This window comes from Setaria viridis, chromosome 1 (assembly GCF_005286985.2).
Source record: "Setaria viridis chromosome 1, Setaria_viridis_v4.0, whole genome shotgun sequence".
Classification (NCBI taxonomy): domain Eukaryota; kingdom Viridiplantae; phylum Streptophyta; class Magnoliopsida; order Poales; family Poaceae; genus Setaria; species Setaria viridis.
This window is the reverse complement of record NC_048263.2, coordinates 8,641,638-8,666,633: the sequence shown is the minus strand read 5'-3', so window position 1 is coordinate 8,666,633 and position 24,996 is coordinate 8,641,638. Positions and strand designations below refer to the sequence as shown.

General features: G+C 43.0%; 1 pseudogene; it reads left to right on the top strand.

Moving 5' to 3' along the window:
* Window positions 1-907: 907 nt before the first annotated feature.
* LOC140221583 (uncharacterized) lies at window positions 908-2,086 on the top strand (annotated as a pseudogene).
* The last annotated feature ends 22,910 nt before the right edge of the window (window positions 2,087-24,996 follow it).

Here is a 24,996-nt window from a genome sequence, read left to right as displayed (position 1 = left end):
TCATTTACTCCATTAGTCTTATCTGCAGGTGGTTAATCTAGTTTCGTGTGGCAGGATGCAAGCATCTCGAACCTCCTTGAATCGACGAGATTAGTGTTCGCCACAAATTTCTGTCTCCTCAAGCTAGTAGTGAGTCCATGGGAGTCCTTTCACAGTCTTATAATTTATTGTTGTCCCGTTAAACTATCACTTCTTAAATTTCATCCCCTGCCCTCTCATCTATATCTATCCTATCGATTAGAGTAACAGCAATCAATCAAGCACAATATACGTTCTTGCCTCTGGACTGAAGTCGGATGTTTGGGCTTTTGCTTCTACTTACCACATGATCATGATCATAAGCAAAAGGACAGCTATTTCAATCAAGTTAAATTGGTTTGGACCAGCCCTTTTGTCTTGGCAGCTATACATACATAGCAGACGGTTGTTGATGCTTCAAAAGCTACATGCATGCGCTGCACGAGAATGATAGGCTATTTCTTCCCGATCGGCTTGCTTGTGTGTTCAGCTCATTCTTCACCTCCCTGCCACCGAGCTTAGGCTTGGGAACCATCAGGACGGGGAAACGAAGCCGAGATCATCCTTGCGGTACTCACGGATGGAACGTTGGGCTCGAGCCCAGTTCCTTCCAACGGCCCAGTTCCCGCACCACAAACTGTTAGGAATAAATCACGCTATTGGTGTGTCCATGCGTGTGGCCGAGTCTGTGCGTGGGTACCGGCGTGGTGGTGTGGCGGGAGCGCGCGTGCATGCAGGTTAATTAGCTACAACACTGGTTAGTTGAGTCGTTGTTTGAGTCCTAGGTACAGGCGCAGGTTGCATGCAAATCTGTTGCGCAGCCGATGCTGGATAGATTGAGTTTGTTAGTCTGTTAGTCAGTTAGCGAGCAGGAAGGCCGGACGTGGAGGTTACCTCCTGGCAAGTCCGTAGCCTATATGTAGCCCCTGAGCTCCTCTGTATTGTTTTGCCAAATCCTGCGTATAAACAGAAGCTAAGATACATGTCGTTGCGTTGGCGCAGCGTTCGTCGCCGGAAAAAGCCTGCCCGTTGTCTCCCTCACGCCGGCGTTCATATTCGTGAGTGTGTGAGTGATCCTAGGCAAAGCTAACATTTGGTATCAGAGCTAAGGTGATCGAAGATGTCGTTCATCGGGCCGAAAAAGCCGCGCATCGACCTTGGCGACGACGATGGCTCTAGCAGCTCACCACGTCCGGTCGCGGTGGCGAATGCCGCCACTGTCGAGTTGTCGCTGCTAACCAAGACCAATTACCATGAGTGGTTCTTGGTTATGCAGGTATCCCTCGAGGCGATGGAGCTCTGGGACGCTGTGGAGGCAGTCCACAAGGATCAGCGGGCGTTGGCCGCCATCTTGCGCGCGGTGCCATCGGAGATGAAGGCCAGGCTCACCGTAAAGAAGTCGGCGAAAGAAGCGTGGGATGCGGTGAAGAAGATGAGGGTCGGCGATGATCGCGTGAAGTCTGCGAGCGTGCAACGTCTCTTGAAGGAGTTCGAGAACGTCGCGTTCCACGACGGGGAGTCTGTCGACGACTTCGCGATGCGCATCAACGGGCTTGTCACCAGCCTGCGTGAACTTGGCGAGGCGATGGAGGACAGCCGCGTGGTGAAAAAGATCCTGCGCGTGGTCCCAAAGAAGATGAAGTAGGTTGCCGTGGCGATCGAGATGTTTATGGACTTCGACACGACGTCCGTGGAGGAGGTAGTCGGCCGGCTGCGCGTAGCGGAGGATGTCGACATTGAAGAAGTTGCGGACGGTGTCGGGCGGCTGTACCTCACTGAGGAGCAGTGGGAAGCGCGTCACCATCAGCGTCGTGGCAAGGAGTGGACGAGCGATGATACGGCGCGCCATGGCAACAACAAGAAGGCAGTTGGCCGTGACAGCAGCCATGACGAGGATGATGACAGTGCAAGCACAGTCTCGGGGTCCAGTAGGCGGTCGGAGCGCCACAACCGAGGAAAATGCTTCAACTGCGGCAAGCGTGGGCACATCATGAGGGACTGCCTCGAGTCGAGGAAGGAAAGGGCCCTCCTCGCCAACATCGACGACAACGAGTCGACACTCTTGTAGGTTGGGCATTAGGGGGTGTCGTGGTTTAGGGGGTGATTGTTAGGAATAAACCACGCTATTGGTGTGTCCATGCGTGCGGTCGAGTCTGTGCGCGGGTGCCGGCGTGGTGGTGTGGCGGGAGCACGCGTGCATGCAGGTTAATTAACTGCGGCACTGGTTAGTTGAGTCGTTGTTTGAGTCCTAGGTACAGGCGCAGGTTGCATGCAAATCTGTTGCGCAGCTGGTGCTGGATAGATTGAGTTTGTTAGTCTGTTAGTCAGTTAGCGAGCAAGAAGGCCGGACGTGGAGGTTAGCTCCTGGCAAGTCTATAGCCTATATGTAGCTCCTGAGCTCCTTTGTATTGTTTTGCCAAGTCCTGCGTACAAACAGAAGCTAAGATACAGGCTGTTGCGTCGGCGCAGCGTTCGTCGCCGAAAAAAGCCTGCCTGTTGTCTCCCTCTCGCCGGCGTTCGTATTCGTGAGTGTGTGAGTGATCCGTCCCAAATTATGCGTCATTTTGACTTTTCTATATGCATAGATATTATTATGCATCTAGACATAGGGTATATCTAAGTGTATAATAAAACCTATGAATCTAAAAAACAAAAACAACATATAATTTAGGACGAAGGGCGTACTAGACATGTACTAACAAAGGGCTTATCTATGATGCTTTGGTTTATATGTTTTCTACCTGTTTTGATGCAGTTTGGAGATCTGTCTTCCTCTGCATTCTGTTTACCAACATGGTCTATCAATTGCCCTATTATCTCTTGCACTGTTTTTATTTGTAAAACATGTCTTCACCTGCGAGCCAGATTGGCGAAATAAATGTACAACCTGTATGCGTTGCTTCTCTGTTTGCTTGTTAAGCACTTACGCATCACCAGATCGCCTTTGTGGTTTTCCTTAACTATTGAGAGCGTGGTTCATGAATTAACAAAGAATGGCTCTCCAATATCATGAGCTTGGTAATTTTTAGTACAATGGGCTCGTCTGTGTGTGCAGGTCAGTAGAATATGCTCGTCGTTGCAATATTGGTGATATGGTTATACCACCCCTTCAAATTGGAAGTACTCATGAAGTCACTGCACATATATGGATTGTATAGTTATTATGAAACCTACTCCACATTTGCATGGAGCAGGACATGGATGTGCACCCATTTAAAGCATCTAAAATAAACATAATGTACTAGCTCTTCATTAGCGAACTATCAAGCATACTCCACATTTACATAGAACTAGTTATGAAATGTAGTCCATATTTACACATAGATAGCGTGAGACGTAAATTTGCACCCATTCGAAGCACCTGCAACAATCGTAGTAGTAAGTCTTGGTTAGAGATTGGCCTCAGTCAGGATCCAGTCTTCTAGTCGCATGTGTTTTAGACGATATGTACAATATCTAACGTGTGGGTCTAGTAGTCGTTTGTTTTTTCTCCATACAAGCTGCTCTACGAGTCGATACTGAATTACATGCATCAACAAGTTTAACACAAAATCTTAAACTGATGAGGAAAGATGGGCAATTTACTTACGGTTCAACACCTGTCCTAAACATCATTTATTTAAAAACAGGAGTAATGGCAGATCACAGTAAGCATGTACTTGGAATACAAACTCAACAAGCTTATGTGGGTAAGTCTTTTGTACATAGCAAGGCAGTGCAGGTGTCAACCTCTGGTGATGGAACATCTCATGCTTAAATGTAAACTTTTACAATATTGTGCTCAACTCATTTTCGGTCTCTTTGTGTCTGAGCTTTTAGGATTGTTGAAGACGAAATACTCACAAGTCAGCAAAGATATATAGTTGTTCTCTCTGCCACTTACTCCCATCGTCCCAAAATAAGTGTTTTTAGCATTCAAATTTTATCCACAAATAAAGAGTGCACACTTTTAGCTTCTAGTGAGACTCATCTTATTAAAACAACACTCACACTTATAAAGAAAAATATATGGAAAAGTATATGGAAACCAATCTAATGATTAATTGATGCTATTTTCTAGTTTCGATATATGCACATTTATTTAGGATCTAGAAAACCAAATAAACAGCACAACTTTCAATCACAACTACAAATAATATGTCTGAAATTTATTAAAAAAACAATTAGTTTGGGACGGATGGATTAAGTAATAGTCTAATAGTCTACTGTTGGTCATCTTATAGCTATTGTTGAGGTGTATTTTGTTGTTGGATGCACGTTATTATTGCAAGGCATGAATGCACTGCTATTTAATACAAAACAAATATGGTACTCCCCTCCGTCCACAAATGTAGGTAATGATGGGATTGCAAAACCATAAATTTATTCACAGGCTGAAAATCATGGAGTGACCCGGTGCGAGTATACATATAGCCATATAGGTAAACCATACCATATGCCGCCTTATCTAGAGAAGAATGTAAGTGGAATCCCATACCACGCTGCTACATGCCATACAAGTAAGTTTTGTGTTGGAGTTCTGCTTAGTGCTTAGAGGGGGCTTAGGAGGCATCAGGAACTCGGCATGCACTGTGCAGGGAGATGTTACATCCGCGGATGTTCAATCTCGCGTCTTTCCTTGTGCACGGCTATGAAAACGCTGACCATTTTTTATCAAGTTATGACGCTCAAGAAATGCTCAACATCTTGATATATATACTGAACTCGCATACAAAAATCGGTTTCTTTTAGCTTCAATTTCCTCATGTGTGTTGTTATCCGGGATGGAATGGAGGAAACCAATTAAAGCAATAGCCCCAATTTGGAAGGTAGGAGCTCAAAATGTAACCAAACGCCGGGTACTGTAGTAGGGTTGTGGTAGTTCCTGGTCTTGGTGCACTCTAAATTGCAGAGAGTGCAGCAAAGCAACAAACTTGTTTTTGTTTTATTTTTTTTAAGAGTCCAGTGTTGCTAACCTGATAGAAGAGGTAAGACGTAGCTGTTACTATTTTTTGCCTTAATTAAAAAGCTTCATGCTACATTTTTTCAAGAAACAAAATCTTCTAGTTTTTTCAGATGTTCACCGATTCAAGTGCTGAAATAAATGTCTCAAAACGAAAAAAATTTAAAGAAGTTACAAAAAATGGCCACTTATATAAAAAGGAAAAAGCTTGCGAGAACTATCACACCCTAAGTTAAAACAAAATTATCTTGTAATACACTCTCAATGCAGAGTTTAGCTTGCTGAGTACTTGGTAGGCTTCAAGTTCTTTGTGCTGAAGAACTGCACGAACCTGATTTTTTTTTCACCATCTCTGAGAAGAACAAGGACTGAAAAAATAAATTTGAATTGCTTTACATGGACCTGAGCAGGTTGGCCGGCGATAAATAGATGGTAGATATGCACTCAACGAGCATGATAGAAACACCCCCCCCCCCCCCCCCCCCCCGCCCCGCTTTTTTAGGTTGAGTTTGTTCCAGCGTTTAGCTCATTCTCTACCTCTCCGTGTCCCAGCTTAGGTTTGGGAGTCGTCTGGAATTTGTAGGGCTATGTGCAAGAAAAATTTGGTAACTCAAATGCCCCTTTTGTTTACCTTGTTGCTCTATCATGCATACATTGCAAACACACAGCAAGTAGCTAGCTGATACTGTTCTGATATGTGCCTAATGTGAAGGTTCTATGGTTAGGTTCCTTGTTTCATCATATAGGCTCTATTGTTTTCTGCAGGTGCGACAACTGAATGACGGTGTTCTTGAGTGCAAAAGGTGTACCAAGCTTAATTTTAGAGCCTAGAGACATTTAGCGCGAGGGGTCACTAGGGTTGCAAGTTAACTCTGCAAGAACAGGACCAACAGCAAGGCACGGAATATTTCATGCTGGTGGGTCTAATTTTAGTATTTCTTTTTTTCTTTAGCAAGGATCTTTTTACGATATTGAATTTGTAGCTATAATAGAATGCCAGAGTTAAGACCTAAATAGTTGACATATCAGTTTCTGGAGCAGGATAGGTCCATGTCATCGATCAATTGAACATGAACTCCGTTCAGTACGTAGTCCATATCGAACGGCTCCAACGAACTATCATCCTAATAAGCAGGCCAAATTGGCTGCCGTACATCATCGATCAGTAACACAATCTTACTATTACTAATTGGAGGCTACTTTTGAAGCCTCCAGGTAAAGCCACCTAGGATTCCCAGGTGAACACTCTAGAAAAAGAGAGAAATCCTAGAAATTCTCACAAAAAAGCAAAACATCCGACCATCAATTGATAGATTCAAATCATCATAGCCATTGGATCTATTATATTTTCTAAAAAATTACCCACCTATGCCATTATGAAAATAGCCTAAAGTAATCCCCTAAATCTATATATAAACTACCCACCTATGCCATTATATAAAATAAACTAAAGCAACTCCTAATCTTCATCAAAATTACCCACTTATGCCATTATAAACAATATTTAAAATAACCCCCTAATTTGCAACTGAATTGCCCACTACTATTACTTAAAAAACTTAAAGGAACCCCTTAAATTTGCATCTATATTACCCACGCATGCTATTATTAAAAATAACATAAGGTAACCCTATATTTGAATCAAATAACCTTAATTAAAAATATACATCAATATATGATTCTAAATCATATATATCTTGCACTATTGGTATACGATATAATAATTAAGGTCTATACGCATGATGTGTGTCACCATTTATAAAGATCTAAAGTGATGTGAATATAGATTTCTATATTAAAATTGTATCTCAAACTTAGGGTTCATTAAACAAATTCAAGCGCATACCTGCGATGCAAAGTGAAAAGTTAAAGATTATAAATGTGGATGAAAATATTATAGAGTAATTACTAACTAAAATCTATTACAATTGGATGAAGATATCAAGTATATATCTATATAAGTATTGTGTTCGAATATTTAACAAACGAGAGGTAGCTTATGGTAATAGTTTTGTAGCAATGTAGTCTCATTTTTTTTTTCCATCGGAGGCTCCCTATTAGTTCCCATGAGACAAGCTAGAAAAAAGAGACAAATTCTCATAAAAATTAAAAACATCAAACACCAATCCTGTAAACTCTAATAATCATAGCCATTGATCTATTACATTTTCTAAAAAATTACCCACCATTATCATTGTGAAAATATTAAAAAAATAAGCTCTAAACCTATATCTAAATTATCAAGCTCAGCTATTATAAAAAATAATCTAAAGTAACCCCATAATCTTCATCCAATTTACTAATACTTATCATTATAAATTATTATAAAGCATAACTTAAAATGTCATTCTAAAATTTTATCTATGTTGCCTACGTACGTCGTTATTAAAAATAACCTGAACATGTGCATCATATGTCCAAAAGTAAATTAATATATGATTCTAAATTACCTATTTATATCATTGTTAATATTAAAATACTAAGTTAAAGTATATACACATGATGAATCCCACCATGTAGATCATTTATACATGTATGTGAGAAATCGATGAAAAATATTGATTTGTATGCTAAACATAATGTATGGAGGATTGGAGGTGCAATACAAAATGGAAAAAAGTATGAATATGGATGAAAAAGTGCATAGAGTAATTATTAATTAAAAACAATCACAACTAGACAAAGATAGGTATATATCTATATAAGTATTATGTTGAAGTATTAAAAAATAAGAGAGTTAAACAATTTCTAAATAATTTTTAAATACAATAGTTTCTTAAAAACATTAGCCCGTGCGGGAGCACGGGTTGGTGGACTAGTTAATCCTAACTTTGAGTATAATGTTAACACAAGTAGGACGTATTGTAGTAATCATGTAGGTACTCCGAATATAATGTCAGCTTAAATGGCTGCAACTGCGCACATGTTGAGCTCATCACTGATGCATGGATGCATAACTTGTGCGCATAATTCTTGGTGCTGCTCAATCTACAAATTGAATACACACACATAAAATAACATATATAAAACTGCTGCCATGCATGGAAAGCAGGCTTGCTGCACCTAAGTTTTTGTTACGGCGCCCCTTGCATTGGTGCACTTGGCCGTCGTGAGCTCGTGATGCATAGAGGGAGGGGGTCGGGATTAGGAGGCACCGGGAACCCAACATGCCTACACACCTGAGCTGGGTCTTCCAGCGATGCTCCTTGCCCCATCTTTCCTTGCACACTGTTTTCTTAAATTCCTCTTGTACCAGCAAAGCGGCCACACCACCCTGCTGTACAGGATCCACCTGTTTCATCTGGTACACGTTTCGTCTTTGTCGTGTGGCCAAATAAAGAGAGCAGGTGGACTTGCAGGCTCCGTTCGCCTGGCCAGCTATTATGCTGATCATAGACCAACAAGGGCGCCAGATGCGGCTCTGCGTCCTCTGAGTCCACATTGCCACATCATCTTTGGCCTAATACTGTTGATTGCACCATCATGGTACGTAGAGTTCCTGCCATTTTTACGATAAGGAAAAAAAAGCATTGTCATTATTGTTTGCATCGATCAATATTTCTGAATGTAGTAGAGTTTTGCGGTTCGTGCAGTGCAGTTGATGCACTGCAGGGTTTAGCATGCTGAGTAATTGGTAGGCTTTAAGTTATTTGTGCTGAAGAACTGCACGGACTTGATTTTTCCCCATCCCTGAGAAGAGAAAGGACGGTAAATTAAATTTGAATCGCTTTATTTGGACCTGCTCAAAGGCCAGGGGTGCCGGCTATAAATAGATGCTAGATGCACTCCACGAGCATGATGAAACATTTCTTCCCATCCTACTTTTTTAGCTTGAACTTGTTCCAGAGTTCAGATCATTCTCTGTCTCTCTGTGTCCCAGCTTAGGCTTGGAAGTCGTCAGGAATTTGTAGGGCTAGATGCCAGCCAAATTCGGTAAGTTAGTGCCCCTGTTGTTTAGCTTCTTGTTCTATCATGCATTGCAAACACACAGGAAGGGCGGTTGAACTTTGATTCAGTCCAGTTGAACAATTGCTATTAACTCAGCTTAATAAACAGGCCAAATTTGTTGCCAAAGTGTGTTGATACGAGTCGGATGTACTGTACTAACAATGTACTCCAAGGATGGTGCCAGATTTAGGGTAACTCACTGCAACAAGAACTGGGAAATGTCAGCAGTGATATTTTATCGCATTAACCAATTGGATTATTGCTTGTTTGATCCAAGAATCAAATCTTCAGAACTTAATGAAAAGTGCTTCTCAGGGGAAAAATCTTCCTGACGTACATTGTTCTGAAAAAAGATGCTCAATTTTTTTCATATAATCTACCAATTGAAGCACTAAAATAAATTAATAAACGATGGAGAGCTCAAGTGGCGAGTGGCATCGAGCATAGCATTATCTCATTAATTGTAGCTGGTAGGTCGATCAATTCTATTGATACATATTACAGTTAGCTCTGAATGAAAAGAGATTTGGCATGCAGATGCAGAGCACTTGGCAAGCTTCATGTTCCATGTGGCTAGGAAATTACAATGCAAGAACTTGACTTTCCCCATTTCTATCAGAAAAGGACCCTGAAGTAAACTTTTGAGTTTATTTTTGGACCTGCCCAAAGGCAAAAGATACAGCTATAAATAGGAGATGCCCAAAGCTTCGAGAGTTCACGCCTTTACAGAACTTCTATTCATTTCCAGCTTGTTCTGCTTCCAGCAGTGTTTCAGTGCTCAGCTGATCATCCATTTCTCTGCGTGAGCTTGGGCATTGGAGTCACCGGGAACCCATGGAGGACTAGTAGAGCATTCCGTTTCCTGCGACACACCAGCACCGCTAAGCACTAGCCGCAGAGATGAGTCACCTCTCATGTTCAGCTCGGTTGCTTTGTTGCTGTTTTGGGGGTTTTTCTAGTTGTTTTTTCTTCTTTTTGGTCTAGTTGTGTTGGGGTGGGGCTGTGGTGCTGGCGCTTTGCCAGCGCTTGGAGTTGTTCTGTTTTTGTTTTGTCTTTTCTTTTCTTCCTTCTAATAAAAATCCGGCAAATCTCTTGCTGTCCGTTAAAAAAAATAGCTGCGGCTGCAAGGTCCTGATCAAGTGATCATGCAATGTCATGGCCATAACACGAGTACGTGGACCCGTTGGATGGCTCTTTAAACACATCTTCACTGTGCCCGTCTGATCTCACGCCAATGTTTTCCGAATCAGAGTTTGTGAGCAAGACTGACATAATAAAAATAGAAACAAACCTAGAAGGAAGACATAAGACTGATGAAATAAAGGGGGCGTTTTCTTCCACTGACTTATTTTTAGCACGTGTCACATCGAATGTTTAGATACTAATTAGGAGTATTAAACGTAGACTATTTACAAAACCCATTACATAAGACGAATCTAAACGGCGAGACGAATCTATTAAGCCTAATTAATCCATCATTAGCAAATGTTTACTGTAGCAACACATTGTCAAATCATGAACTAATTAGGCTTAATAGATTCGTCTCGCCGTTTAGATTCCTCTTATGTAATGGGTTTTATAAATAGTCTACGTTTAATACTCCTAATTAGTATCTAAACATTCGATGTGACGGGTGCTAAAAATAAGTCAGTGGAAGAAAACGGGGCCAAAGCTACTACCTGGGATTCAGCGAATAGATAGTGGAAGGAATCTCTCAGAAATTAGAATGTTCTGGTGCGTTTTTTTCCTCAGATTTTTGAGATAACGAGCCTGTTCAAGATTGAACACGTTATTTTGTGTAAATATATACTATCAATCTTATACTAAGATTTTATTTGGTCCCGAGCAGGGTTCAAAATTTCACCAATTTTAGGACTTTTCCATCCGAAACAAAGAAAATATCTGAAATACAAATGTTCAACTGAACATACAACTTTTTCCCCTAAATTTCAGTAAACGGTGTCTTCATGGGTGACAAAGAAAAATCATAATCCATGGTCCCTGGTCCCGGAAGCAACAACTCATGGTAATTGACCACTTATTGCTATCGGCGGTGGCATTACTTTGTTTGTTGCAGAGTTTTGCGTGGTTCAGGCTTGAGAGCGCACATGCTGCAGAGCACTTGGCAGAATTCAAGTTTTTGGTGCTTGAACGAACCTGATTTTCCCCGTTTTTATGATGAAAAAGGACAATGAAATTAGGTTATGTTGCTTTGGAACTACCAAATGCCAGGTCCGGCTATGAATAAGAGATGCTGGTGCTCCTATAGGCTACAGCTACATGAACTGTGCAGGGGAATAATAGAACATGACCCAAGCTTAGGCTTGCGAGTCGTCAGGAAGTTGTAGTGCTAAACCTAGAAGAAATCTAGTAAGTTATCCTGTTTAGCTTGTTGTTCCATCATGCAAACACACGCCTGGGGAATTGTTGCAAGTAGGCAAGTAACTGATATGACTCCAGATGAAGGCCCTGTGCTTAGGCTCCGTGTTTGTTTTCTGCAAGCTGTTTTCTGAACAGCAGCAAGTTGTTGTTTCCTAAACCGTTGTTTCATCAAAGGATCTAGTGCAAACAATGCAGTTTGAAGCGATAGCTGCATGCCTGAGTAAGGTCGATGTACAATAGCACAATTTATCATTTGAACATGAAGATCATTCAGTCCATTTGAACGATTGCAGTGAACTCAGCTAATAAACAGGGAGCATTTGTTGCTACAGTTAGTGTTAACACGAGTAGGACGCACGTACAAACATCTGCTAGATCAAGCTATGTACCGCATTCAGAAATGCATTTCGGATGTACGTAGTATTTGGCGTGTTGGAGAGATCACGTTTTCGCCCAGAGGCAAGGTTTAACTACTATAAATACCGGATGCCCACTGCTTTAGAGGATGAACGGTGCCGTTGCACCGAGCTTCTCTTCCTGCTGTCTAGCTTGCCTTGCACTCGTGCTCCCGGTTTCAATGCTCAGCTCATGCTTCGCTTCTCTGCGACGGACGGACAGAGCTTGGGCATGGGAGCCATCGGGAATCCATGGAGAACCGGCAGAGCCTTCCATCCTCCACGACGCACTGGTGCAGACACCGGCACAGGCTGGTCACCGGCTACAGCTCATGTTTACCTCGGTTTCTTTGGCTCAAACAGGGTGCGCGATCGTACGGCAACTCCAAGGTGGTGTTCTGCCTCTCATGATGCTAATGTTCCTTTGTAGACCTCCGGCGCGAGCTGTTCAAGTGTTGATTATCGAATGAAACTGGGCACTTAGATGAGTTTATTAAGATTTTGACCGTATATAATATTTCTCAAGTACATTAAATTAGCCCACAATACGTGGGCCATATTTTATTGGCGTTTGCAGGCATGCAGCAATGCGTTCCAGTGCAAAGTTTTGGCATGCAATGCAAAGAGTGCACATGCTGAGCTCTTGCACTTGGCACTTGGCAGGCTTAATGTTCTAGGCCATTTCTATTAGCATTGAGTACGCCATTACGTACACCACGGTAGGTTGATCCTTGCTACTAATAGCTACAGCAATACGCTGACTGGAGAGAGATTTTTGGCATCCATGCAGCCGAAGCACGCATTCTGAGATGCCGGTGGGCTAGCACCTTGGTGATGAGCGATTGACAATACGGTGTGCGTGTGATGTGTCTCTTGGCAGGTTGTGGTTGCAGGTGACAGGTGGAGACAAGGTACATGCAGCGACGAGTGAAGAATGAAGATAGGATGCCGCGTCGAAAAACCGCGGGGGCGGAGAAGGGCGGATCGAGGCTTGCGTTCGAGGGACAGGCGATCGTGCGGTGTACGTCTACTGTACCTGGCTACACGGCGGGAGGACGTCGAGGGAGGTTTCCGGATTATGCCACAAAATCCGGGGTTCGCTGGTTGAGCCACAAAGCCATGCATCGTACCGGGACGCTCGTGCGGCGTGCGTTGGCCGAAGATGGAAATTCTAGCGATCGCGATACAATTTCGGATGGTCGTGCGGCGACATCGCGAGGATCACATCGCGGAGATGGAGGGATCGCAGACATCGCGGAATTTGCCATGGAGGACGTAATTGGAATTTACGCCCCTACGTTGGATTTATTTAGCGTAGGGGGTTATGTGAAAATAGGTCGTGCCACCCTTTGGAGATATAAATATGTGGCACCTAGGGTTGAGAGTGGAAGGACGTTTTGGACTCCCGGCGAGTTACTATTCACGCGTGAACAGTACTCGTGCCCTGGGGTTCCACGGATCAATTTTCCTCTCTCCGGTCTAGCCTAGGGTTTGAATTCTAGTGAGAGGTTTTTGTTGATCTCTCCGATTAAGAGAGGAAGGATGTTCGGGTGGAGGCTAGATGCACTTTTATCCGTAAGTCCGATTGACGTGATTCCAGTTGGGTTAGTTTCGTAATTTCATCTAGTTTAATCTGACAAATTTTTAGGTCGATCGGAGTTACGGATTTTCGTCCACATCAGGTTTACTAGGTACATAGAGTTCTGTCCAGATTTGAAAAACGTGATTTATTCAGGTTTTGTGTTTAGGGGAAGGGTTAGAAATTTTTGTTAGAAAGTTTTGGCTTCCGCGACCATTCACCCCCCCTCTGGTCGCCCGTTACGATCCTTCAATTGGTACCAGAGCCGGTTTAGGTTTTCTATACCTTAATCGGTGCTGAAAGCTATGGCGACCAATGAAAAGTTTGATGTTCGCGCTCCGTTTTTTGATGGGACTGATTATGATTACTGGAAGGCACGTATGACCAACTATCTCAAAGGCAAGTCGCTGAAGCTATGGAAAATCACACAAAATGCCACATATGTGATTCCAGCTGAGGAACCGACTGACGCCGCTGAGATCGGGCTTCTTGAAACAAATCATCGTGCTGTTGCTATTTTACAGGCTTCTATTTGTAAAACTGAATATGATCGGGTTTCTAGTGAAGATCTCGCTTATCAGATCTGGGAGAAACTTAGAAAATATCATGAAGGCTCAAACACTGTGAAAAATCGAAAATTTGAGATTCACCGAAAAGAGTTTGATGCTTTTTGCCAATTGCCTAGTGAGTCTATTGATGACATGTTTGCACGTTTTCAAGTGATTGTTAATAAGATGAAGGCCATGAATAGCAATATGCCTTATGATGATCATGCTAGGGCTCTCAGATTATTACATTCACTTAATGATGAATGGGATATGAAAGTTGAGGCGATCGTTGAATCTGTAGGTTATGAGACTCTCACCACTGATGAGCTTTACAGTAAGCTCAAATCAAAAGAGATTGAAATTATTTCTAAGCGTAAATTGAAAAATCCCACAGCTGCTTCTTCTTCTGACGTTCCAATGGCTTTGGTTTCTGGAAATAAGACTAACACTAATGCTAATCCAAATGTTTCCAGTTTTGCTTTGTCTTCTTTGTGTCATGTTGCAGATGAGGAGTTGGAGGTGCTAGATGATGATCAGCTTGTACTGCTCTCCAACAAGTTTAAGCGTGTGTATGATGAAAGGCGTAATAGAAGACGTTCAGATGGCTGCTTCAACTGTGGTGAGCGAGGACACTTTGCTGCTGATTGCCCAAACAAGCAGAGATCTTTTGAGCAGGGCAATAACTCCTCCAGGCGCCAGGAGAAGTTCAGGGAGAGGAAGAAGAAGAAGGATAAGCAATGGAAGAAAGGCGGATAAAAATACTCTGACAAGCAAGTCGCTAAGGCTGCAAATGTTTTGTTATCTTCTCTTGGACAGTATGTTTCAGGTGGCTCATCAGACTCCAGCGATTCAGATTCCGAGGATGAGACACCCAAGAAGAAGACAGACGGACTTTGCTTCATCACTGACGCCGGCATCAATGATGGGATATGTACTATGGCCTTGGAGGGTGATGCATCAACCGACAGCAACGATGAAACTTCTGATGATGAGGTAGATACTTCTGCAGAACAAAGAATAGCTAATTTAACTAAAATTGTTCATAAGCAAAATAAAGTGTTGGCTAAACTTAAAACTGATTATGATAAAACTTGTGCTGAACTAGCTACTCTCAAAAATCCTGCATCTAATCCTGCTGAACCTGATGAATGTGAAGAATGCTCAATTCATATGATTTCGCTTTCTAAATTGCAAACCAAGTATTCTTCCATTGTTGATGATCGAGATAAACTTTACGCTGAACTAAATGAACTTCGTTCTCGGTCGAATTTGCTTGGTACTTGTGTTTCTTGCCCGCTTCTGAAAGTTGACTTGGATAATGCTTTATGTCGGGTAAAAAATTTTGAAGAACACACTTGTCCTGATTTGCCGGATTGTTTGATTTGTCCAACTTTACGATCTGAATTAAATGTTGCTAAATCACATATTGTTGAGTTGGAAAAACACACTTGTCCGGTTCTTCCTTCATGCCTAACTTGTCCTAATTTTGTTGTTGAAAATAATGATTTAAGGGCCAAACTTGCTGATTTGGAAGAAGAAAATAAGCATTTGAGAACTATTCTTGGTTGGTGTTCTATTCGTGAGCCTCAAATTCGTATGGCTATTGCTCAAATTAAACGGGGTGAGCGTTTTGGTCCCGGTTATGACTTGAAACATGTTTTTGGTGAAAAAAGTGGACCGCCTGTTGATGAGAAGAATCCACCTTTGGCTAAATATACTGGACCACCTCCTAGGAAGGGTTCAGGTGTCACCTCTGATGGGTTGCTGGTTGAGACATCTAGATCTGCTCCTAAAAAGCAGGTTTGGGCGCCTAAGCCAAAACACTTCAAGGGTATACAAAATACTAAGCCAAATGGTTCTTCTTGTGATCATTTTGCTAAGCCTGTTTTTGTTGCTTCTAGTTCTAATGCTGAGGCTTCTGTCGCTCCTGCACGCAAGCTTTATCATTGTGATTTTTGCAGTCATGATGGTCATCTTTATGAGTTCTGTTATCGGAGGATGCGTGCTGAACGACGTGAGCAGTACCCCACACGTGGTACTCATGATCGTCGTGTTTTTAGATGTGAGCAGTACCCTGTACGTGGTACTCATGATCGTCCTATTTTGAGACGTGAGCCATTTGTTCGCTCTTCTGGTTTTCGCTCACGTACTCGTGCTCTTGCACAACATCGGGATGACAGACCACGTTTTCCCCCTCGTGGTTCTCATCGTTTTTTTGAGAGCTTTGATTTTGCTAATGCTTCTTTTGAGCAAGTGGCTCAGCACTGGTTTTCATTACATTATCCTAACCCCAGTGTTGAGTCATTAGCTCACCCTCGCTCTCGTTGTTGATTGCAGGTTGGAGGCGAGGAGGACATATGGATAATGGACTCCGGTTGTTCGCGCCACATGACCGGAGATGATAAATGGTTCTCCAGCCTCACCCCCACGAGCATAAAGGAAAACATCACTTTTGGGGATAAAAGTCAAGGTAAGGTAATGGCGCATGGCTGCATCAAGGTAACAGATAAATACACGCTAAAGGACGTCGCATTGGTAAAGAATTTGCATTATAATTTGCTGTCTGTTTCACAACTTCTTGAGGATGATTTTGAGGTTCGTTTTAAGAAAGGAAATTCGCGTGTTCTTGATTCTGCTGGTAACCTTGTTTGCAAGATTTCTCCTTTTAGACGGATTTTTAAAGCTGATTTTTCTAAATCTTTTGGTGAAACTCGTTGTTTAGTTGCTCATGGTTCCCCCCTGATTTGGAAGTGGCATCGTCGGTTGGGCCACTTGAGCTTTGATTTGCTTTGTCGTTTGAGTTCATTGGATTTAATTGATGGTTTACCGAAACTCAAGTTTGAAAAGGATTTGATTTGTGCTCCCTGCAAACATGGAAAAATGGTTGCTGCTTCTCATGCACCTGTGACTCAGGTGATGACGAGATGACCAGGTGAACTGTTACATATGGATACTGTTGGTCCAGCCCGTGTTCGGTCTGCTGGTGGGAAGTGGTATGTGCTCGTCGTTGTGGACGATTTTTCTCGATATTCATGGGTGTTCTTTTTGGAATCTAAGGATGAGGCTTTCTCACATGTTCATGATCTTGTTCTGAAGCTGAAAAATGAGTTGTCAAATAATGCCGTTAGAGCAATTCGCAGTGACAACGGTACGGAATTCAAGAATTCTCGCATGAAAGCTTTTTGTTCAGAACAAGGTTTAGATCATCAGTTTTCCTCACCTTACGTTCCTCCCCAGAACGGTGTTGTTGAGCGTAAAAATCGTACGCTTGTTGAGATGGCTAGGACAATGCTTGATGAACATAAAACTCCTAGACGTTTTTGGGCTGAGGCTATCAACACCGCTTGCTATGTTGCTAATCGCATTTTTCTGAGAGCTTTTCTAGGAAAAACATCTTATGAGTTGAGATTTGGTCGACCTCCCAAAGTATTCCACCTTCGAGTTTTTGGCTGCAAGTGTTTTATATTGAAAAAGGGAAATTTGGATAAATTTGAATCGCGTTCTTCCAATGGGTTATTTTTGGGGTATGCCTTGCAAGGGCGAGCGTACCGTGTGCTTAATCTTGATACCAACCGCATCGATGAGACATGTGAGGTCACCTTCGACGAGACAATGCCTTATTTTTCTTCTGCTTTTGAGTGTGCAGGTGATGACGAGATCGGGCAGGATATTTTTGAGGATGAGAAAGAGGAAGATGGATGTGACGACGACGATGACGATGACGATGATGCCCAGCCTGCGATGCAGGGGGGAGCCTGGTGCCCAGCCTGAGCAGGCGCCCTCCACCACTTTGAAGGATGGACCATCGCCGACACGTACATCTACAGCAGAGCCTGCAGCTTCACCGACTGTTGATCATGTACCGGCTGCAGTTGAGGGGGAGGCGATTTCAGAACGTACAGCACCACGACACATTCAGAATCGTCATCCTGCCAAGAACATAATAGGTAATTTGGATGAACGCACGACAAGGAACAGAGGTACGAAAAATAAAAATTATTGTGTCTTTGCGCATACTGCCTTTGTTGCCTCTTTTGAACCCCGAGATGTTGGACATGCTTTATCTGATTCTAACTGGGTCAATGCCATGCATGAGGAGTTAGAAAATTTTGCACGGAATCAGGTTTGGGTTTTGGTTGATCCTCCTCCTTCTTGTAAACCAATTGGAACTAAATGGATCTTTAAGAACAAACAAGGGGAAGATGGTCATGTTGTTAGAAATAAAGCTAGGCTGGTTGCTCAGGGCTTTTCTCAAAAAGAGGGTATTGATTATGGTGAAACTTTTGCTCCTGTTGCTCGTTTAGAAGCCATTCGTATTTTGCTTGTATTTGCTGCTTCACGTGGATATAAGCTTTATCAAATGGACGTGAAAAGTGCTTTTCTGAATAGTTTTATAGAAGAAGAAGTTTATGTTAAACAACCGCCTGGTTTTGAACATCCCAATTTTCCTGATCGTGTTTTTAAGTTGCAAAAGGCTTTATATGGTTTGAAGCAAGCACCTCGTGCTTGGTATGCTAGATTGAAAACTTTTCTGCTTAAAAACGGGTTCAAAATGGGTTCAATTGATAAAACTCTTTTTCTCCTCAGGCAAGGCAATGACACTTTAATAGTTCAGATTTATGTGGATGATATCATTTTCGGTGGTTCCTCTCATGCTCTTGTGAAAAAGTTTGCAGATGTGATGAGTAAAGAATTTGAGATGTCTATGATGGGCGAGCTAAATTTCTTTCTTGGCTTACAAATAAAACAAACTTCGGAAGGTACATTTGTGCATCAAGGAAAGTACACGAAGGATGTCCTGAAGAAGTTTGCGATGGATGATGCGAAGCCAATTTCTACGCCCATGCCGACTAGCGCTGCTTTGGATGCTGATGAGGACGGAGAGCCCGTGGATCAGAAGGAATATCGAAGCATGATTGGGTCGCTGCTGTACTTGACTGCTACGAGGCCAGATATACACTTTGCTGTGTGTATGTGTGCTCGTTTTCAGGCGTCCCCCAGGACTTCTCACCGTCAGGCGGTGAAGCGCATAATGAGGTATCTTCGATTTACTCCTGCATTTGGCCTTTGGTACTCTGCTGCTTCAACTCTCAGTTTGTGTGGTTATTCAGATGCTGATTTTGCTGGGTGTCGTTTGGATAGAAAGTCTACATCGGGTACTTGCCAATTTTTGGGTTCTTCGCTTGTTTCTTGGTCCTCTAGAAAACAATCTAATGTTGCTCAATCTACTACAGAGGCTGAGTATGTTGCTGCTGCTAGTTGTTGTTCTCAGCTTTTATGGATGATAGCTACCCTTCGCGATTTTGGTTTGTCGTTTTCTCGCGTTCCTCTCTTGTGTGACAGCACTAGCGCTATAAGTGTTGCAAAGAATCCTGTGCTTCACTCTAAGACGAAACACATTGAGGTTCGTCATCATTTTCTGAGGGATCATGTTGAGAAGGGTGATATTAAGCTTAAATACATTGATACTAGTCAGCAACTTGCTGATATTCTGACTAAACCACTCGATCAAACCACGTTTGCACGTTTGCGTGGTGAGTTCGGGGTGTGTTACCCATTCTAGTATCATTGTAAGTTGCTTCAGTTACATATGCCTTATACTTGTTTTGGCTAGTTTGTGATCGATGCTTTTGGAGAGGTTTGAATGCTTTGCTTGACCAATTTTTATTTTGAAAACAGCACAGATATATACTTAAAAAATTATGTTGGGCTATGCTTGCTTTTCTGGATCTAGTGACTTGTTGAATACTTGACATATATCTTGCTCATGGTTCGGTAGTCAGCTTCTTTTAATGGGTTTTCACTGCAAATGTAACTCACAATACAAGTTTTAACTCGGGAGTGCATAGTATGGTTGTGAGCAAAAACTCTGAATTCCCATATCTCTGCTATTTAGCTCATGATCTGCTTGCCTTACTGAGAATTTAAATATGGGCGCAACTCTGTTTTTCCCATGTCCCTGCTGGTTCTCGCTCATAAACAAAATTAAACAAACTGGCTGGGCACAACTCTTGCTTCCCATATCCCTGCTTATCATGCTCACAAAAGTCAGACTTAAATATGACAAGTGAATGCATTTGTGGGCGTTGCAGTGAACTTTGGCTGAAGCTGTGTATCTGTCGTGTGAGCTCGCTATATGTTTTGTCTTCAGCTTTGCACTGAGTTTGGAATGTGCATGTTTTTGCCTGGCACATTAGTTTTCAAACAGATTTCAGTTCTAAATTTTTATTGGTCATGGCATTGTATTGTTCCTTCTCTGGATAGCTAGTGTTGTTGGTTAGCTTTTATAAGTATTTGGCATATGTCTCAGAAGCTTCAACTTGTGCTTTCTCACATGCTTTTCTCTAAATTGGTTCCTTGCATTTTATCTTGATGGAGTGCTTTGTCAACAAGGGGGAGAGTGAGTAGCGCACAAATTCATTCTTGCAGGGGGAGTTCGTTCATTCAGGGGGAGTTTTGCTGAAATTTGTGAGTTTTGCTGCTGAGATTGCTTTTGGGAGATTGATATGGCTTTTGATTCACTTTGGGGAGAGTGAATTTCTGTCTTGATTGTGTCGAGCCTAGCTTTTTCGCTAGCCCATGTCTTTGGGGATTAAGATCGTTTCTTTTTCTTTCTTTTTATTTTTCTTTTTCAGTACGAATAAATTTGTGCGGTGTGGTGTTGTCAATGCACTCATCAAGGGGGAGATTGAGATGCCGGTGGGCTAGCACCTTGGTGATGAGCGATTGACAACACGGTGTGCGTGTGATGTGTCTCTTGGCAGGTTGTGGTTGCAGGTGATAGGTGGAGACAAGGTACATGCGGCGACGAGTGAAGAACGAAGATAGGATGCCGCGTCGAAAAACCGCGGGGGCGGAGAAGGGCGGATCGAGGCTTGCGTTCGAGGGACAGGCGATCGTGCGGTGTACGTCTACTGTACCTGGCTACACGGCGGGAGGACGTCGAGGGAGGTTTCCGGATTATGCCACAAAATCCGGGGTTCGCTGGTTGAGCCACAAAGCCATGCATCGTACCGGGACGCTCGTGCGGCGTGCGTTGGCCGAAGATGGAAATTCTAGCGATCGCGATACGATTTCGGATGGTCGTGCGGCGACATCGCGAGGATCACATCGCGGAGATGGAGGGATCGCGGACATCGCGGAATTTGCCATGGAGGACGTAATTGGAATTTACGCCCCTACGTTGGATTTATTTAGCGTAGGGGGTTATGTGAAAATAGGTCGTGCCACCCTTTGGAGATATAAATATGTGGCACCTAGGGTTGAGAGTGGAAGGACGTTTTGGACTCCCGGCGAGTTACTATTCACGCGTGAACAGTACTCGTGCCCTGGGGTTCCACGGTTCAATTTTCCTCTCTCCGGTCTAGCCTAGGGTTTGAATTCTAGTGAGAGGTTTTTGTTGATCTCTCCGATTAAGAGAGGGAGGATGTTCGGGTGGAGGCTAGATGCACTTTTATCCGTAAGTCCGATTGACGTGATTCCAGTTGGGTTAGTTTCGTAATTTCATCTAGTTTAATCTGACAAATTTTTAGGTTGATCGGAGTTACGGATTTTCGTCCACATCAGGTTTACTAGGTACATAGAGTTCTGTCCAGATTTGAAAAACGTGATTTATTCAGGTTTTGTGTTTAGGGGAAGGGTTAGAAATTTTTGTTAGAAAGTTTTGACTTCCGCGACCATTCACCCCCCCTCTGGTCGCCCGTTACGATCCTTCACATTCTGAGCACCTGGCATGCTTGATGCTTCATGTTTTTCACGCTGCTGAATAATTTTAAGAAGCTATTTCTAATACCAAAAATTACCGAAGGCGAGATCTAGCTATAAATATGAGATGTCCAACACCTCACAAGAGAAGGTCATTATTCCGTATCCCAGCTGTGCTCATCTCATCACATTCTCCATTTCTACGACTGAGCTTCGGAATAGGAGTCACCGTGAATTCTTGGAGAACACATCGAGATTGCTGGGCATGGATGGATGGAAAGTTACATACAAAGATAAAAAAAGGTAGCTCTGCATCCAATTTTTGTCAGTGCTGTTCACCCGGGCCGGTCTCTGTTCTCTGTTCTTGCGTCATGTTGTCCTTTCTCTGTTCTAGGAGTGTGTTGCGTTGTATTCTGTAAAATTGCTGAACCTCATGTTTATCGAGCTTGCAAGAAGCTCCTTAATGAATGACAAGGTGGGATGCTCTCCCCCCATCTCCTCAAAAAAAAAAGGGTTGTTCACCCGGGCCGGTCTGATCGAAGAGAGGAGCAATGCAAGTAGCACCTATCTGAAAAGGAGCTCAAATTACAGCAACCAAGGCATAATATGATAGTACGGTGATATAGCAGAGCGTGGAGAAAAGCAATTCCTTGATTTCAGGGCGTGCGAAGCAAAGAGCTAGCTCTTGTTTCTGTTTGAAGAATCCATTCCTTTGCCTTTTTCTGAACATTAAAACGCTCTGCTAAATGCATTGTCCCAAAACTAAACCTTCATAATTTTTCAAATTTACACCGATTTAAGTACCGAAAGAAAAGCCTCGTAGAAAATCAAATGGAATTCCAAATAAAAAGACCACTTAGAGTTAGATCTCAACTGGTTCTGATCTAATGGTAGGTCGACCATGTATATTGATGTTTGCATCAATGACGCTTTCGCAAAGCAGAGTTTGGCATGGTGCAAGTTCTTGGATCTGAATAGGCGAAAGAACATGACATTACATTTTTTTACCTATCCAGAAGCCAGGCCCGGCTATAAAATTGCTAGGAGATGTTTGGTGCTTCAGAAGGGCCGATGGAACGTTTCTTTCCGCCCTACTTGGATACGTTTGAGTTCTCAGCTCAATATTCTTCTCTTTCTCTCTGCCTCTGAGCTTAAGCTTGGGAGTCATCAGGAAGTTGTAGGGCTCTCTGGTGCAAGAACCATCTAGTAGTAGGACTGCTCGCTCGGGCAATATGGAGGAAGCTTGTTTAGTTAGTTTTCAGGTCTTCTCCACTCACTTCCATCTTCGTCTCTTCGCCATCAGGACGCAACAATCACCATCGCCAGCCTCTCTTTACCTCATCGCCACAGCTCCCAGCTTGTCCAGCTAGCTCCCTTATTGCTTCAGGTGCCGAACAGGACACAGCAATTCCCAGTTCCTGAGCATGACTGCATGAGCTGCAGTAAGTTTCGCCACGTGCCACTCTGAAAAGAGATGTAGTTTCTTAATTTTCATAGCACCGAAGCTATGTTATCGAGGTGGGACACGTAATTTCCAAACTGACGGAGTACCGCCAGATCACAGCATCATCGTATCCCCCGTGTAACTGAACCACCTCCTCTTTCCCCAAGAATCCAATCCTGCTAACCTAATTTCAGAGCTAAGACATAGGTGTGTTACTCTCGTGTTTTCTTAGGAATTAATTTTACAGATGCCCACCAATTCAAGTACCAAAGGAAATGTCTCAAACTGGGGGGAAAAGTTCCAACACAAAAGGATCACTAATTGATGTTTGGAGAAACACACTCTGAAGGCAGAGCTTGGCATGCAGCAGAGCACACATGCTGGCCCTACTGTCAGGCTTCAAGTTCATGGTCTGCAACTTAAATTTCTATGGACCTGCCCAAAGGCCATGCCCGGTGATAAATAGACGAGAATGGCAGAGCATTTCTTCCTACCCTGCTTGCTCGTGGCCTCATCAGCAATGATGACGACCGGTGAACGGACGGACGATGCGACGAGCCGGCCGAGGAGAGCCGCGCGGCGCCGGTGTCCATCCTCGCCGGCGCCCTCTGCCGTCTCCGTCGGCTCATCCGCAGTAAGCGGCGGCGAGACCACAAGCAGGCTCAGAGGAAGTAGAACAGATGGATCCAGGAAAGAGCGAGGTCCTCATCACAATCACAACTCTAGTTGATTTTAATCTGCTTACATCAAACCCTTCTCGATTTGTGATCGTCATCCTCCTTGCCTCCCGTAAGTCAATGGATCATATATCATCTATCTAGCATCCTCTTTGAATTTTATACTAATGGTTTTCAAACTGCTAGCTATCTAGCTAATTCCTCATGCATGGATGGATACAGAGGACAACATTGGTGCCGGCGCTAACGCTTGCGGCGACACGCTGAGCAAAATCTGATTGTGTGCCTGCTACATTGAGTTCGCCCCAAATCTAGCATCGCACGCATTTACATAAGGAAGATTAGCAGAGAGATTCATAAAGTAGTTTTCATATGCATGAAGCCTATCTACGCAGAATTTTGCTGATACCACTTCAGATCAGACAACCTGTAATTTGAAATGTTAATTATTTGTGTTACTGCCTCTCTGTTCACACTTCACAGATGATCTTATTTATTTTATTTTATTTTTTGAACGAACCAAGATATTGCGAGTTTCTATCGATATAGCAGAAAGGATGATCTTATTTATGTAACTAGCTGTATTTCAGGCTTAAAAAAAGACCTTTTTCTTGTTGTGATCGCATAGAACTACAGAGGAAATAATAAATATTTTTTTTAGCCTAGGCATCTTATTATGCCAAACACTCTTATCCCTGGACCTTGGAAGGTCCTGAAAAGCATCTTCTGGCAGCTGCATCTGCTTGAATCAACAAGAGGAAGTGCCTTCGTTTTAGGAAGTCACTCTGATCTGATGCATTTCAGATGCTCAGTTGTGTTGGTTTACCTTGCTGGGTCGAAAGCAGAGTGTATTACACATTCCAGAATCATGGCCGGTCCATAGAATTTCACAATGTTCAGAAAATTAGGAGTGCTGTGATACATCTGAATATATGCAGATTTGTGAATTGATATGAACGATTTACCGCAATTTGTTACTGGACGCAATGTAACTGTTACCTGCATATTCTGATGCAAACATTACAAGAGATGAAATTGCAGCAGCATGTTATATTAGTTGGCAGCTCTCGATCAGTTGGCAATATTTTCACCAAAAAAAAAACAATTGGCAACCGTAGTCTCCTCTGTGCTCTGTCATGTACAAATAGCACTGACGACGAGAGCAGAGAGATTTGTTTCGACAAGGATCACATCTTCACCGGATGAGCTCTTTTGTAGGATCACAGGACGTGCTGACCAACCTGCCATGGCCGTCAGCGTGAGCTCAAGCGAAGCGTGCGGTTGCTCGGCGTGCTCGCTCGGCTCCGATGGCCGCCATGTTGGGGACTTGCTGCGGGAGCAGAGAGTGGAGGAGTGAGA